Here is a 17,713-nt window from a genome sequence, read left to right on the forward strand (position 1 = left end):
TAATTCTTAAAGGTACCACTTTGCCCCAAGTCTTGTGTTTCAGAGAACAACAATAAACAAGAAAGATTGAATAGCAACATCTATCTCTTTTCCATCAAGTATCATGAATATTTTCAATTACCAAAATTCAAAAGACTAAAGGCACAACAAGAGACGTTAATTACGAAACACAAAGAAAATCAGGTTTCACCATCGAACGAAAATTAATGGAATTTCCAAGTCATTGCGGCTAATCGTTCGGAAACCTCATTTAAAGTTCACACGGAGCCAATTTGTGCGTAAATCGAAGGTGCAGTACTAGAGCCCGATCAATCTTCGACCTTCTAATTCTTTGCAACTGCAGCGGGGGCGAGTATAGTAGGAGAGTCGGGAGCGCCGCACGGCATTCTACGACCAGCCGCCGACGCCGACAGTCGCCTTAACAGGTACCCACCCTCAGATATTACGACTTGTGTTTGCTTTAACGAAATATTAACAGTGTTATTTAGTCTAAAACCAGTAAACATAAAAATCTTTAAAAGACAAACTGAAGATTTTTTTGAAAATCTAGTTTTTTATGATCGTTTTTGACCCTTAAAGTCCAGTTTCCGAAAGTGTTGTAAAGCTAAACTTTTAACGGAAAAGTGCTGTTAAACTTTCGAAAGTCCGCATGAAAAATGTATATAAATTGCCGGGAAATCTTTTGCCTTGTTACGAAGTTTCATATGAGAGTAAAATAAGGGTGAAGGCGTTATAAAACTTTTCTTTGGGATCTTAATCTTGTATTCTGTGGGAAATACGCGCTCGCATCCGAATCGTTAGATTTATGTAACTTATCAACGAGGTTTTTATGTCCAGTTTTTGTTAGGTATTTATCCTTACAATACTCGTACTTTTTAACAGCTTCTCGTATTATATTTCGTCTTTGTGTTAAAAAAATATACCTAACGTCTAGTTTTGAGACTTTTAACTTTTAACGAAATCGTAAAGAATGGTATTTCTTCTCTTTTATTACGCTATTTAATTAGAGGAAGCATTTTTTAAATAATAACTCAGAGAATTACTGTGGTAAAAATAATAAACATTTCAATTTTTTTACTGAATTAACGTGACAATTGAATTTCAAAATGTACCCACTGCTATTTTATTCAACCATACCTTTCAAGACCCATTACTTTTTAAGCATAGCGTGATAACAAAGCTATGTTCTATTCCCACGTAATACACTTGGGGCCAAAATTCCGTACACAGTACCCCCGTAACATAGCACATTGCAAGTAGGGCGGTTACGCAAGACTTTAGGGATTTTATTGCGAACGCTTAGAACATTTGTACTCAAAGTTTTATCTTACAGTCTCATGTTAACGGATTGTAGAACCAAAGTTTGTAATGATTAGATGTTGAAATATATTGGGTGTGTCAAACCTAATTACATTAAATCCTACCACATATACTCTATGCTAGGTATATTCTTTAATAGGTAGGTACTCTATGGTAGGTATTGTTTAACGAATTACAAAAAAATGCCTAATCTATTTAGTGGTTTAATCACAGGAATCATTTTCCATTTTCATAAATTATAATATGATGTGTGAAGCATAGGTAGGTGTATCGAATGTTTTGTGCAATTGACAGATTTCAGTTTTCAAGGGAAAATAACGGGTTTGTACTGAATGTCTCGTTATAGTGTTCTTGTTGGCGCACATTTTTATTTTATTAACTTTGTTCGAAAAATGTTTTTTTTTTGGGTATTCATTTTTTTCTTTATGTTAATCGATATATAAGCCAGTATAATACAGTATTCATTTTAATGTATTTGACATATTTTGTATAACATTTATGCGCATAATGTTGCAATAAATTTAGGGAAGGGAAGCGATCGATTTTGTTCGGCCAGTTTAAAAATATCGAAGTCGATATAAAAGCGGTCCGGCCATAAATAAATTGGCGTTTTACATAATCGATTGAACGAAGGTTTTTTAATAGGAAGGGTGAAGCAATTTTTTTGTGTTACGGGTCACTGATTTAAGCCCAGTATCTTTGTCCTTAAAACAATTTTACAAGCTTTTTTTAATACTTATTCAGATTGTGGCGATTAGACTGTTATATAGGTATAAGTGTTTTTTTACCGATAATTTAAAATAATCATAACGATCGTGAAATACCAAGAGTTTAAATAATAATTAATATTAACATTTATGATAAGTTCCATATAAAAATCTACCACATTTCTTTCTACTTTATTGTACAAATCCGTTGTTCATTAATGAAATACGACAACTAAAACAAGAGTCATTAATAAACTAATTGTAAAAACAATAAGCTCAAGAAATTCCACTTTGTTTCAGCTAAGATCCATCTCGGTCTCCAATCCTTTCCCTTGTAATTTATTATTTTCAACGCAAACCTTTGTTTCATTACATCGCTTCGTTTTCCTCGGGCTTTCAATTAAATTGGAAGGCAAGTTCAATTTCAATTAAATTGAAAAAATACCGAAAGTTGCTGATTTTGAATGGCTTACTGTGGGGTTCGTGTTTTAGGCATTTATTTGTATTGATTGACTGCATTGGTAATTAGTGGAATGACTTAGCGTTTTCTTAGTTGAATTTTTACATCAAATTAAGGTTATACATACATATACCTATAACTGGGTCAAAGAATGTGGACTTCAGAACAATATGGAATTTGTCTTGAAACGTATTCTTCTTTTTTGTCATTCGCTGATTTATAACTGCATAAAGATATCTATTTGATGTGAATTAAATTTGTTAATAGTTATTTTAGTTGCAAAAAAATATTGTTGGAAATATGATACCAATGACTACTTATAGACAAGAGTAGTAGGTCCACAAGCAATAATTAAGAACACAGTAAGAATCATGTATATATTCAACCATGAGAATATCTACAAGTATATATGTATGACGTACAACCACATAAAACAATCCACAGCCTTAATTCCCTAGTTTTTTTTTTGTAAGAAGCAGAAGAAACTTTCCCGTCGGCTAAAAGCATTATCTTGCACCGAGTGATCTGGACTCTTTCCAAAGACTAATCTTTTATAACCGTGTGAAATGCAGTTCAAGCCCATTTGTTTTAAATGGTTTGATCTAAATCTAAATGTATGGACTTAATGGTTTTATCGCCTCGCCTTTGCTCTTTGCATTTATTCTTTGCATCGGTTTTTTATCCTATTAATAAATAGTATGGTTCTTTGAATAATTTGATGCAATAAATAGAAGGCATTGATTATGATTTCTTCTACGTACGTGTGTAAAAACATTTTTAATAAAACTGTCGCAAGGTTGAGTAAATTGGTTTTCAATGCGCCATTTTTTTAATAACCACATTTTATTTCGCAAAATCGGTCTTCAACCTTAAATATCATTATATTGAATTTACTTACAGTGATAATAATTTATTTAAAAGTATTTTAAGCTCAAACGTAAATGACCAATCGAAGTTTTTGTGTTTAATCACAAATAAATAAATTATTTCAAGTGACACAAACTAACTTAACTTTGTTGTACCCATGAGTGCTATGATTGTGTGTTTGTTTCTTAATGAAGATTTTTTTACTTTAAACTAGTCTTTTTAGGAATAAAAGTCGTTAAATTTAAAACTTCCAAACATGATTTGCAAGTATTTGAGAGGCAGCTGCTGCCATAATAATATTTTTATTGGACAGGCGCTGCATCGCGCGTTTATCGCTAATTCAATTTTCAAAGTAGGGCGTTTATCTATGTAGTTGACTGGAAATCATTTTTTAACTTGACTTTTTTAACTTTTAACTTGACACGAGAGTAAAATGAGGTGTTATGGTTTTGTTTTCTCTATAACATTGAGGGGGATTTAGTTAAACTTGTGTGTCTCATAAACAAATTAGTTCTTATAAAACCTACCTAATTGCTTAATAACAGTCATGGGCTGTTTCGATATTGTGAAATAACAAGATTTTTATTCGAGTCATTATGAATTGTTCAAGTCTTATTGAATTGAATTTTTATCATCCCTTTCTCATAGCAAAGAAAACTGTCACCGAATAAATATGTACTTGCCAATCTGATTTAAAATCATCAAGCTTTTACTGTACCTACAACAAAAATTCAATACATCTAGAAACGTAAAAGCCAAGCAAATGTAGAAATACAGTTTCAATATAATACCGATTAGCGAACGACTGGTAACAGAAATGCAGATTTCCTTTCACAGTAAAAAATATGGAAATATTTTCAAAATGTACTTTCCATTCAGGATTCTATTCAATGCGCTGAAATCTCTTGCTACTGAAATGAATTTTGCATCTGCATTCCGATTTATTCCGTCTCCGTCATTACTTTTCTATCTACAGTTGCGTGCATTGAAAAGGGATCAGTATTGAAATGTATATTACGATAAAGTGTATTACGACCCTAGCTTTCTTAATGAAAAGCGTAATAATTTAAGATGTAGTGACCAGATATCATTGTAGCATAACATTGTAGGCATATTATTTTGTAGCTTATCGGAAGGAGTCAATTGACACATTCTGAATTCTGTGGCATCTAACTTCTAGCTGTTAAATACCCAAACAAAATTCAATAAATACAGTTTTTTCAATAATATTCAACATGAAATAATACTTTTTATGCAACTCAGATTCATAGCCCTCAAGTGTAAATTGAAATTATGCGAGAATATTCTAAGAATCAGTCTTTCCATTTCCCATCCAATTCTTCAAATCCAAGCATTTGTGATCTTATCGATAATGAAATCGTAATGAACAAGAATAACACGCGATCTTCACAATTTTACTGTAAAAACAATCTTCTACAAAATGGTTTTGTAAACTTTATTAATGTAGGTACAACTTAATTGCGTATAACACTTGAAATTTCTTTGAATCGTTCTTTCAATAGCTGTCGGTGTGTGTTAATGGATTTTTATGGTTATAGCTAGGTTAAGCTTTCAGTGTTGCACTACAGTCAATTTTTATATGTATACAATGTGTCCCGGGGATAAGTGACCGCCCGAATTTTTTTGAATATTTGTACAAAATTAAGGATATCCTTTATATTTGGGACTTACCGCCTTTGGTTTTTTTTTAATGATTTTTAGTAAATACTGTGACGTGCTGCAGTTTTTTTAAGATATTTCCTAAGTTTTTACATCTTTTTAAATTCTTTTTTCTTTATTGACTAGCCGACATCATAGTTTATCAATTAAAATTATCAACAAAGAAAATTAAAATTCAAAGAAAATAACGCCTTTTTTTCAGTTTTTTCAAAATAAGTCCAATAAATGCCCCCTTAATATCACTTTCTTCTAATTTATTAATAAACTACATGATATTTCCTACAATAGCTCACAACAATGTTTGCTGCTATTTCAAACAAATGCAAAAATACAGTCAGTTGAAATTTGAAAAAAAAGAGCAAAGCCTGTTATTAAGAGGCCTGACAATAAAATTTTTTTAATGATTTTTTTCAAAAATATAAAAGAAATTATCCTTAATTTTGTACAAATATTCAAAAAATTTCGGGCGGTCACTTATCCCCGGGACACATTGTAGATTGACGAACTTATATGAAAATATTTGTGTTATTTAAAGTTTCGTAAAAAATCATGTGATTATCAAGTTTGGTTATAGTTTTGAAGCTGACCCGGTTTTACTGCTCTATAGTGTAAAATTGAATTAAAGAGGTTTGGCTTACCTTTTATAGTATCGTGTCATCTGGTTCAAAAATAATAACGAAGTTAGTAATCTGGTTACTTTGTGGCTGCTCTAGTATTCGACTGCACCAGGTTACAATGGAAATCAATACCAAATTAGCTGAAATGAGATTAAGCTAATATAGTATTAGTAAGCTAGTATACTACACTCTAAACGGTTTTTTTTTAATTGGAATGTTGTCCAAACAAAAACATAGCTGCCTTTACAATCCTTAAGTGCTCCTATTCATCGAAAAAAAAACACGCTCAATAAATTCACACCTTCACTATGAAAAAGAACGAACATAATTTGTCAGAAGTCAAGAAAATGGACTCGGAAAAATATCGGAAGGAATTTGACAAATTGCACGTCTAGTGGGGCCTTAACATTATAAAAATATTAAGTCGACCCCCAGGGCAGTGGGAAAAGATCGTCAAAGATAGAACATTAGTCAGGCTCGTGCGAAATTTATGGACTGTCAGAGAATTCAAAAGATATTCAAAGAAACGTGTCGCGTGGACGGAACTGAATAAAAAGTTGTAAAAAAGGTCCAATTAAAATCAGCTGAGCGAAAGCGGTTTAGCTTTTTGCTCTGTTATGATTTTATGGAATGCAGCTTTTTTCATAGAGTAGTCAGATAATAAAAGCTTAGCTCGATAAAAGAGCTTCATAAAAGTTTAGCTCGATTAATTTAAAATGTAAATAAAATTACAAAATAACATAGGAAGTGGTGAAGGGTGGGACTTTGGGACTTATGGGACGCTTTGGGGACTGTCTTTTGTAAAACATGACGTTCAAAAGGTGCTGTTTTGTAGCCAAGTAAATCATTTGGAGTTTGAATTTAGAAAACAAGAGTCATAATTTCGAAAATTCGTCAGTTGACTCCATAACGTAGAAAGGACACATTGGCATCCCATATTGTTACCCATATTATTGAAATAGGCCTACTACAAATAACCTGTCACAAGATGTATGAATCGCTAGTCAGTTGTTCACCAATTTAGTGCAAATTCTGTGATAACTAGGCCACACCTCGTTAATTGGACTGCAACTATTAAAGCTTAATGGGAGACCTATTAGAATCCAATTAATTTAATTGTTTGCTTCCAGGTATCGTTTTGAAGAGTTGCAGAACTAACTGGTAAGTACATGATTATTTTATTAAGTGGAGGAAGTTTAAATAATTAGTCCACTTCTTACAATATGCATAAATTCAGAATATTCTCTTTTTAATATAGAATTAACCATGTTATAAGCACCTATGAAGATAAAATGCAGTTCCCATTAATTTTGCATAAAATACTTGCAATAAGCGTTTATATTTCACTTCTATTATCAATATATCAGTTACTACTTAGCCATTTTCCTGCGGTTTCGCCCTCATCCCGTGGGAACTACTGCCCGTACCGTACAGCCTATGTTACTCGGGAAAAGTGTAGCTTCCAATAAGTGAAATATTTTTCAAAAATCTGTTCAGTAGTTTCGAAGCCTTAAGTACAAACGAAAAACTGTTTCCTCTTCATCATATTAGTATTCCAACTACAGAGAAGCTACATTCTATTATTTTTATACTGAACTTTACATTTCCAACCTTAAAGTGTATTTGTAGATACGACTGGTTTGGGAAACGGTCTGTTAATTAACGAGAGGTTTATTTAACGAATGTCTATATACAGAAGCGGAGATCGTTAGTAAAGGTTTTAGCTTTGAAACGCGGTTTGGTGAAAACATACTTACCTTTTAACTAATATAGACGAATGGTTCATTTAGATAAAAAATAATTGTATACTTAATTCCCCTTTTGTGAAGTAAAATAAACCTCTACACTAATATACTATGTATTTATTTTAATCTTAAAATACTTTTCACTTAAGTTACAAAGGTACCTACGTTTTGAAAGCGAAAGAATTTTGGTGATTAGATTCTAGGCGTATCTGTCTTGCCTATTTATGTAAATAGGACCTAAGTTATGTATCCCTGAAAGGTCTGTCTTACATACCTTAGTTGGAGACATGTTAGCCGCTTAGAATGTAGAAAGGTAAATACAAACATTTGACTAAACTATACAGGGTGTGTCGTCCACAATCACATTAAATCATATCGCATATACTTTATGATCTTCAATGGCGAATTGTAAAAAAAAAAAAAAAAAACTAATCCATTAAGTGGTTCAACCACAGCAGACATTTTTCGTTTTTATAATTTACAACATCATGTGTAAAGCAGAGATAAAGTTAGGAGTATCGAATGTTTTGATCAGTTTTCAAGGGAGAATTTCAGTTGTTTGTAATGTCCTTATATGGTGTTCTAATTTTCGCACATATTTTTCTATTTACTTTGTTTAAAAAAAATGTTTTTACGTATTTTGCTTTTTTCTTTGTGTTAATCGACACATATTAACCAGTATATAAACGCATTTCATTTAATGTGATTTTGAACGACACACCCGATATATCACTTACATAAGAATGGATTGTGTGAAAGTCGATATGGCTGGAAAGAATACCACTTGTGAGATGACGTAAAAAAGTATGGAAGAGGAAGGAACTCAAATAAAATTGGCATAAGGGTAGGAGAATGTTGTGTCAATAGTGAGAGATGTAAAACGTTTGAAGATTCTAATTAACTTTCTGTTTATTTAACCGATGTCTGTATGGAAGTTCCAGTGGCAAATTGGAATGGAAATTAAAACCAGGATTTCATAATTATTATCCATAGGTACTTGTTGAGTATACTTTGTAGTTAACACATGAATCTGTGCCAATATTTTAACGCTGAAGACTATGTTTGTTAGCTTGAATACGCTAATCTTAAGAAATACTTAATCCAATTTGAAAATGATTTGTGTGAGGTACTCCATTTATTGGAGAGGCCTATGTCCAGCAGTGGACTGCGATAGGCTGATGATGATGATGATGATGATGATGATGACTCCATTTATTGAGAAAGGTCGGATTTTTATATCAATTTAGGTCAGTTTACGATCAGAAGAGACTATTTGGTAAACACACCTCCTACTCACAATACATATGTACTGAAAGTACACAAACCTTACAATTTCCTCCAAGGATGATACAAAGAGTCTCATAGACACCAGTTTTTCTCCTTATTCAAGATATTGGCACTGTTCCAAAAGTTAACGAACTTACTCAGAATTTAAACACCATCCGAATGATTATAATTCCCCTCAATTTGCAATACAACAAGATTTTTCTTCAATCTTGCTTAGTGTTATCTGGCTTCTCGCCAAATATCTTACTCATAAATGATTCCTTGTTCGTTTATTAGATTAGGATGTAACGTTATTAGATTTTATCTATTTTTGGAATGTACTGCAACATGTGTTTAAATTCAATAAGTGGAATTTCTACACTGAGGAAACTCAGTTATCGTGTCCATGTCAGTTTACATGTCAATTGTGCGTATTTGCCATATTTTGTTATGAGATAAAATATGTGGGAAAAACATACAACTGCCTATAAATAGCGTATCTCCTGAGAACATTGAATGTGGTGGCGCGTTAAAAAAGCCGAGAGGAAAGTCCGTTAGTGTGAAAGCGCTCAAAGAAATCTTTAAGGCATTACAAAAAATCATATCTATACTAATATTATGAAGCTGAAGAGTTTGTTTGTTTGTTTGTTTGAACGCGCTAATCTCAGGAACTACGGTCTGATTTGAAAATTTATTTCAGTGTTAGATAGTCCATTTATCGAGGAAGGCTATAGGCTACTTTTTATCCCGGTACGGGAAGTAGTTCCCACGGGATGCGGATGAAACCGCTGGCAGAAGCTAGTTTGAAATAAAATTTAGTCTTATATTTAAGTCAGTTAAGAATTCATGTGGTTCTCAATATTTTAGTGAAAAATGAACAAAACTAACATTGTGAACGTTCGTATCTCTCGAGCACTTTATGTAATTTTCTAAGTTACGAGGAAGCACTTTACAGAATGACACATTCAGGAAATTGTCCTTGTACACTTTTAACTCTCAAACCTTTTTAACGTTACTATTTTTTTAGCTTCAAGCATTTCAAATGTCAAACGAAAAACAATACATAAAAAAAAGAAGCTCGAAAATTTTCGTAATTTAATACTTCCATGTTGTTTTTTTAATCCTATCGATGCCGAATTAATGTCATAATTTCTCAACCATCAGATATACTTACCGATTTCATATCTCCACGATACTCGTGCTGAATATCAAATTACCCAGACAAAAGCCAAACTTTTTGCTCTAGCAACACCGCAATACTTTCTATATCGATGTTGCCATAAAAGGGATAACAAATTCCCTGAACACGTGTAGTTTTCTTTTGGTATTTTCGGTACGGAATGCCAATTTATCTTTACGTGACATTACTGTCAATAGGAAAAGTCGGTTACAGTAAGTTTACGTCAAAACAATTGTTTTAGAACATAGAAAGCTTTTACTTGTATGGGGTAAGCAGAAGTGTATCTTGAAGTATTAAACTGATAACCAAATTCAAGAACTGACATAGCTAATTTGTAGCCATCCAGTTGAAACGACACCTTAAACTCTTGATTTTGACTAAATTAAATACTTGTAAAAAAATATGATGTGTAAATTATAGTTATATCCGGAAAGATGGGCCACTATTGTCACCCAGTGGACACCCCAGGATGGACACCGCAGGCGGGATAGGCCCCGGAAGAGATGGCGTGACGAACTGGACGCCTACTGTCGGGACTGGTGGACTCGATCGAGGGATCGAGAAGTGTGGAAGCGGGATGGGGAGGCCTTTGCCCAGCAGTGGGACATTATAGACTATTAATAATAATACTTATTTTAATTCAATCTCAATCTATTCATCTGTTCTTAAAACGTACTTAGCGGATTTTTATGCAGTTTTCACCATTACAAACATAGATTTAAAAGTATTTATGATTGATAAATCTTCTTTCGTACGAATATATATGTCACCGTAAGATTACAAACATCGTTAGATTACAATCTATCTCGAGAGATTGTAAACTGTCGAATTATTGTGAACCGTAACATCTGATTGCAATTTAACGCATTATTTTTCGCTATATTATAATCTATCGACGAGAAATTGTCAAATTGTCAACTGTCCGAAAGCTCTCCCTGATTGGTCAGTCTTTTTGTAAGATCGACCAAATAATCCTTTCTGTTCCCATGGAGTTCCCGTAGAGTTAGGAATGAAATAGAGGTGTCAGTTAAATAAAATAAATGCTCTTCAAAAATTCTTCAAGTATTTATTATTTAGTACGAGTATGTAATTAATATTCCTGACATATGGAGAGAACAAATTGTAACGAAATATTTATTCTTCAAACACAAATTGAAATTGGAAACATATTGATTTCTGACACTTACGCGAATATTAGACATTTAAATAAAACTACTTTTACGGATTTTATCGCGGTTATATTATATTATTTAATCCCGACGTTTAAAACCGACCGCGATAAAATCCGTAAAAGTAGTTTTATTTAAATGAAATTGGAAAATTATAAGAAACAAAATAATTAGGTAGTTTGTCTTCAAACACAAATTCATTCCTAACTCTACGGGAACTCCATGGCAACAGAACGGCTGGTCGTGATTGGTCGATCTTATAAAAAGACTGACCAATCAGGGAGAGCTTTCGGACAGTTGACAATTTGACAATTTCTCATCGATAGATTATAATATAGCGAAAAATAATGCGTTAAATTGCAATCAGATGTTACGGTTCACAATAATTCGACAGTTTACAATCTCTCGAGATAGATTGTAATCTAACGATGTTTGTAATCTTACGGTGACATATACATTTAAAAGGGTCTATTCGTTAGATTAAAATATTATCCTATTCAAGTACAGCATCTTTACTCAATAATAAGCCAGCAACATAAGTTATGGCGCCGCAAACTATCACAACAATTTGACAAGTTACGCCAAGAATGGTATATTTATTGCGCAAGTTTGAACATTACATAAATTATAATATGGTTTATGCATAATCATTTGAACATTAGTTTAGTCTAAGCACAGTATGTATGCTCATAGCAATTGTATGTACTTAATTCAATATTAGATAGGTATTTTTTTAGTCATTTAATTTAAAGTAATAAAACATTGGTAAACAGCTGCAACCAGTAAAACTGAAAGCCGAACCCAACTTAGTTGGACAAAAGCTAGACAGATGATGCAATGATGCCCATTTAAAGTACCTTCATCCACATGTATGCATCCATACGTAGTAAAATGCGTAAAGATAAAAAAGGATAAGAATAGAGGCAATATTCTATTTCATTATGTAAAATCACTTTTACGTAATGAATTTATTTGCAAAATATTCAAATCCCATGCGGACTTGAATATTTTGCAATTTTATTATACATAATTTAAGTTACATTTCGAAAATGTTTTTTCATTTTCCATTATTTATTTAGGTATCATTAATAACTTATAAATACCAGTCTCAATACAACACCGAGGTATGAATTGCTCTTTTAAAATGTTCAAGTAAAAAACATGCCCGTTGATTTATTGTTCGTGAAAACCGAAAGTTAATTACGAGTCGTGTTGGTTACTTTACAAGGCACTAATTATCCTTCATTGTTATTGTATTTTTTAACATCATACCTGATTAAGCCGAGTTGTTAAAATTTTTCATTCATTTATTTTTAAACCATTTTTATTTTTTAATTTTGTGTAATGATTACACTGCTACTCTAAATACTTTGACTTTGACTCGTAGTCAGAAGCCTGTAAGTCTGACAATCAGTCGTACCTAGGGGTACTGCGTTGTCCGGGTAACTTGGTTGAGGAGGTCAGATAGGCAGTCGCTCCTTGTAAAACACTGATACTCAGCTGCATCTAGTTAGACTGGAAGCTGACACTAACATAGTTGGGAAAAGGCTCGGTAGATGAGGATGATGTTGTTGCTTACTGAAAAATTGCAATAACTACCTACCAAAGTAAGCATTTTCAGAAAAACTCTAAAACTTATTTATAAGAAAAATAAACACTGTTGAAAGGTAGTCTTCAAATGCTCTTCAAATTAAGTAAAGTGACTCTTGGGATCACTTTAGTACGCTTTTACTGAAGCGATAAAAATGAGAGCTTGAAAATTGAACAAATTGAGTGCCTTTATTTTCAGTGGTTAACGTAGTTAATTTCATGAGTTTTCAAAGTACATACGTAGCTGGATTGATGGACTGACCACGAGTTAGTTTTTACGGAGATTTCTTTTAGCTTCAGTGGTGAGATACGTTTAGTTTTAGTAATTATTGGTAGCTCATTCCGCCGGCGTTCGGAGTATCTACATATATATTAAGACTTTCCTTATTCTATCCTAAATCGTGCAATGTTTTTACCATCCATATATCATTATCATCATCAACCGTCTTATCGTCCCACTCCTGACCGCCTTTCATACATATAAGGATTGAGAGTTAATCACCACGCTTGCTCAATGTGGGTTGGTGATTTCAGACTTCCTCGAGATGTTTCTTTCACCTCCACCAAGTATGAAGTCCAAATTAAACTCCAAAAATAATGTAGGTTACTAAAAAAAGCATAACAAAACAAACCTTTCACAAAAAAGGTTACCTTCACAATCAAAACGTTCAAACAACAAAACGTATCCGCATAAAACTATTCCCCTTTGCCAAGCGGGGTACAATAAAAAAAAAAACAAAAAGTCACGGCTTGTCACGGATTAACTATTCGGAAAATTAAAAAAAGGTTCCCTTTTGTCGACTGAGTTATCGTGTCCGGACAAAAGGCTTGACCATAGAGAACAAAATGACTAGCGGAGGTGCCATAACGAAAAATCGCCTAATACCGCGCCAAAATGCGAGTGAGCTGGGGACGAGGAACGTTACAGTTTTCATCTGTATACGCCTTCTTTGAACCCGAGTATTTTTTGTGAAAACAAAAATAGTTGACAGATGTCTCAAAGAACCCAAACGCCTCGTTAGTTCACTCTTAACTGATCGTTACGAATTTGACCTGGAAAAACTAGAATTAGACATGCATTATGGCATCTCCATCTTTCTTTACTCCGTGGGCCGCACCTATACGCGGCCATTGTGAAATGAAAAATCGTCACCCGTCATTCAATTTTGAATAGCGTTCCAACTGAATGGAGGTTGTTGTGCGGCACATAAACCTCTGTGGATGTTTTAAATGGCCTGTCTGTTGTTGATGGATTTGCGGCTCTATGCTTTATTGGACTGGTGTCTGTTGAATGGTTGTGTTATAATCTTTGGCACAAGGATTCATAAATTAATGAAAATAAAATTTAAAATATAAACAAAAAGAGCGAAGTGAAAGCTTACATATCTTTTATTCATAGGTAAAGAATATACCACTTTATCTCATTTTTATTTAAATCTATAGCGACAAACCTATGTTGTTATCAAAATTCATTTCGTGAATAGGCGTGCAAAACAAGAGGGTATTAGATTTATGATGATAAAATTACAAATACCAGAACAAAAGAAAATAAAGAAGTAATCAAATATAACAAATCTTTCATCCATTTCAATGAATATTCTGATCATTAAACCAAAAGGACCTTTTCTCAAGCATCATCATTTGTCTTCATATAATAAATAGGTGAAGACAAAAACGTAGCCCAACTTAATATTCATGTACTTCCCGCAATGTTGTCCATTTATCTTAAACAAACGATTAGGTTTCATCTCATTAGTTTAAGCTCACCTAATTCTTTTTGTCCACGGCCTTTTTTCCAGGCGACATTATTTTCTTTTTGAGAAATAAGTAGGTATAGTCTTAAATAAACATAAGCTCTGAAAACGTAAAACTCTTTAAAAATATCTTAACTGTATTAAAACAAAAAAAAATGAATAAAATAGTACTTATGCATTTTGACGGTATTCAGTTAGGTATTAAAAGGAAAAATGTTCTATTCTTTTTGGAACCTTCTTTTTAACCTTCTTCTTTTTGGGAAGTCGGGTAACACTGCTCACAAGCTAGTTTCAGCCTTCCCCACAACCCACATCCCTGTAACTCGTATATTAACTTCCATCAAAAGGATTTCATATAAATATTCATACACATAACTATTCACGGAAGCAATAAATGACCTTCTAACCTAGCTATTTAATATTAAAACGAACCCTCGTTATCATGAGAGATTAAACTAATAGTTAAATAAACCTACGGATATCCGTTAGTTCAATCTCACTGGTTTCTGAATGTACATAATCAGTTGGACTAATTTACATTGCAAATTGTACCCTTGTTTCAAAGTGGCCGAAGATTTTGTTGGTTGGGTTAATAATGTAAGGGTTTTTAGTTGTTTATTTGGATATTAAATCAGGGTTTGGAACTGTTAGACTTTTACTCGAATTTAAATCAAGTTAGAAACATTGTTTGTTGTTGTATTACCAGAAATATTTTTTGTTTCATAATGTATTTTTTTTATAATATATGATTTAAATATTTTTCAGCCGTTTCAGCAAATAACATAGGTATGTACTAGACTACCACTATTCATTATTCCTGAACAGCTGCAGAATACACAATTCTCTGGGCAATAACTTCTTGCTTAAGATGGTAGGGCCTCCCCTGAAAATAATAGGAAATAGTTCTCGCAATAAACACGCAACATCATAATTATTTTCTTTTTGAAAAAAATACTTTTCCTCCTTACATCCCTTGCACGCAACCAACAAATACTTGATGGTCCAGCTAGTTTTCTTTTACAACACTTTTATACCAGCGGTTTATACGGTACGTAAGCATACATTCGGTTTTTCTACGGTATTCTGAGGTGCAAAACATCTGACAAACGTCATCATTTGAACCGTCAGTTGTCAATTGTTCGCTCTCGCTCGCATACGGGGTAACAATATCCGTTTAATCTGCGCTGAAAAACTGAGCGTAAAATATGCAAGCTTGAAAGCGACTTAAGAAATTTTCAGTTGGCATAACTAGGGAAAATTACATACCATAATTGCGTGAGATCTTGAACAGTATTTTTAATTTTTACACTGTGTAATTCCGTCAGTTCTACCCACAAATAAAGCCACATAAAACTTATATACCAGACAACCACGGTTAGCCTAGAGACCTCTAAACCACCATATTACTAAAAGCATTATACTAAACAGTTTCTCATTAATGTCCCCACAACCACGGACACTAATTGTATCCTACAAAAATAAACTTAGATCTAGAACAATCCAACACGACGTACCACAATTACCTAATTGGCTAATTTGAAAAAGATCTTTTCAGAAGAAAGACATTTTAGTTTCCACGTTAGCCAGACCGTAAATTGGTCGACAAAACTGCCTCTGAGGTTTATTTTTCTCTCGTTTCTTTTGTTTTGGCTCAGTACTGTTTTTGTTTTCAGCCATTTTAATGATAATGGAAACTAAAAAAATACGGAAACATCACAATAGGAGTCGGGAAACGAGATTTAGTCAAAAATAACTTATGTAGGGTTTATTCGACTGTATAAAGTCTGAAATAAATTGAAAATTAGAAAAAAAATCGGTGCCATAAATATGATATGGTAAAAAAAAAAACAAAAAAAAAACAATGGTTAGGTGAATTTATGCTTTTGAACTCAATTACATAATAAAAAGGTTCAATTGCCCACTAGCTATTTCCCGCAAATCTCCAGACCACACTCGGATAAAAAGCATCCAACGTCCTTTTTCAGATTCTAAACTATTTGTATGGCGTAAAACAGTGACAGAAAGAGACTTCCGCATTTATGAAAACCTGACATTAGAAATTCTTTTTCCCTTTGCCAGATAAGCGAAAGACCTACATTCCGACAAGACACATTTTCTACAATATTTTTCTTCATCGTCAGCCATTAGTAATATAAACAATAGCAGTAATATCAAGCAACTAATTCGTCTTCCACAAATGGTAACATAACTCATTTCCCTTTACCGTAACAACATAGAAATTATTATGAAAAAAACCATGGAGAACAAAATAACTAGCAGAGATGTCATAATGCAAAATTCGTAAGAAAGTAGCGAGCCAAAATGTCGGTTATCGGTGAAAAACGTTACAAGTTGCATTCTTGCATGCCTTCTATTGCATACACCTATTATTTTCAAAATAAAATCAACAATCAATCAAGACCAATCTTTGACAGATTGGTTTCCATTTGTCAAATCGAATTCGATTTGAACGTCGAATTTGAATGATGGGTTGGATGGCTTTTCATTATTTTATAACAACCTGCGTAATTTCTATACAATCATGTTTATACAAATATTTTAACACCTCGTTAGTTTTAGTAACTTGCCAGACCTATAAGAAGGCGCCTGACCTACCTATCATGGTATCTCCGCTATCTTTCCTTCCTCCGTGGCAATAACTGACATTATTTTTGTTGCGCGAATTTCTTTTCGCGTTCGACATTTTGTTTCAAATGACTTTTGTTGATAGCCGTCCGTCCGTGTTGTAACTCGACAACATTGTAGGTAGAAATTAGGTTATTTTGTGCTTCACTGTAGGGTTGAATACTTGGTGCTTATACGGTATTAGTGGTATTTAAAATTATTTCATTTGTTTTTTTCGTTCTTTTACGCAAAACAAAAATTTACTTCTCAAAAAGGTACACAAAAGGTGTTTCTTCAGTGAGTCAAAATCCTTTCAGTGTTAAAAAGTAAAATTTAACTTTATGAACTGTTCTTTAGCAAGAACTTTTTAGACATAATAATTCATAAATATTTAGATACCCTTTTTCCAAAAATCCTGCTATGTAAATCACAATTGGTACCTACATTTTCACAACACAATTTCAGCTTTCAAGGCCCTATTCAGAATTTACGAAGCTTACAAATGAAAAACAAACGACAGAGCTAAGCTAATCTTATAAACCGAAAAATCAACATGAAAACAAATGAGCGAATACAAAGGTAACATGATAAATTGGTTGTGCCACAATAAATCACGCCTAACAAGGAGACGAGACAAATAAATGCTGGTGATATAACAAATGCTTAGGAACCTGAATTTTGGATTCTGGGATTTGGGCCTCAGAAATCATATTTTTGATACAACTCTCTTTTG

General features: G+C 33.0%; 1 protein-coding gene across 1 annotated transcript in view; it reads left to right on the forward strand.

Annotated features, from left to right (window-relative positions):
* Positions 1-317: 317 nt before the first annotated feature.
* The window catches only part of LOC110379666 (calexcitin-2), a 35,873-nt gene continuing 18,477 nt past the window's right edge, over positions 318-17,713 (forward strand). The window contains exons 1-2 of the mRNA XM_049837265.2: positions 318-425; positions 6,782-6,812. The gene's annotated coding sequence lies outside the window, so the exon portion shown is untranslated. The remainder of the gene's footprint in view (positions 426-6,781; positions 6,813-17,713) is intronic.

Source organism: Helicoverpa armigera, chromosome 14 (assembly GCF_030705265.1).
Source record: "Helicoverpa armigera isolate CAAS_96S chromosome 14, ASM3070526v1, whole genome shotgun sequence".
NCBI lineage: Eukaryota > Metazoa > Arthropoda > Insecta > Lepidoptera > Noctuidae > Helicoverpa > Helicoverpa armigera.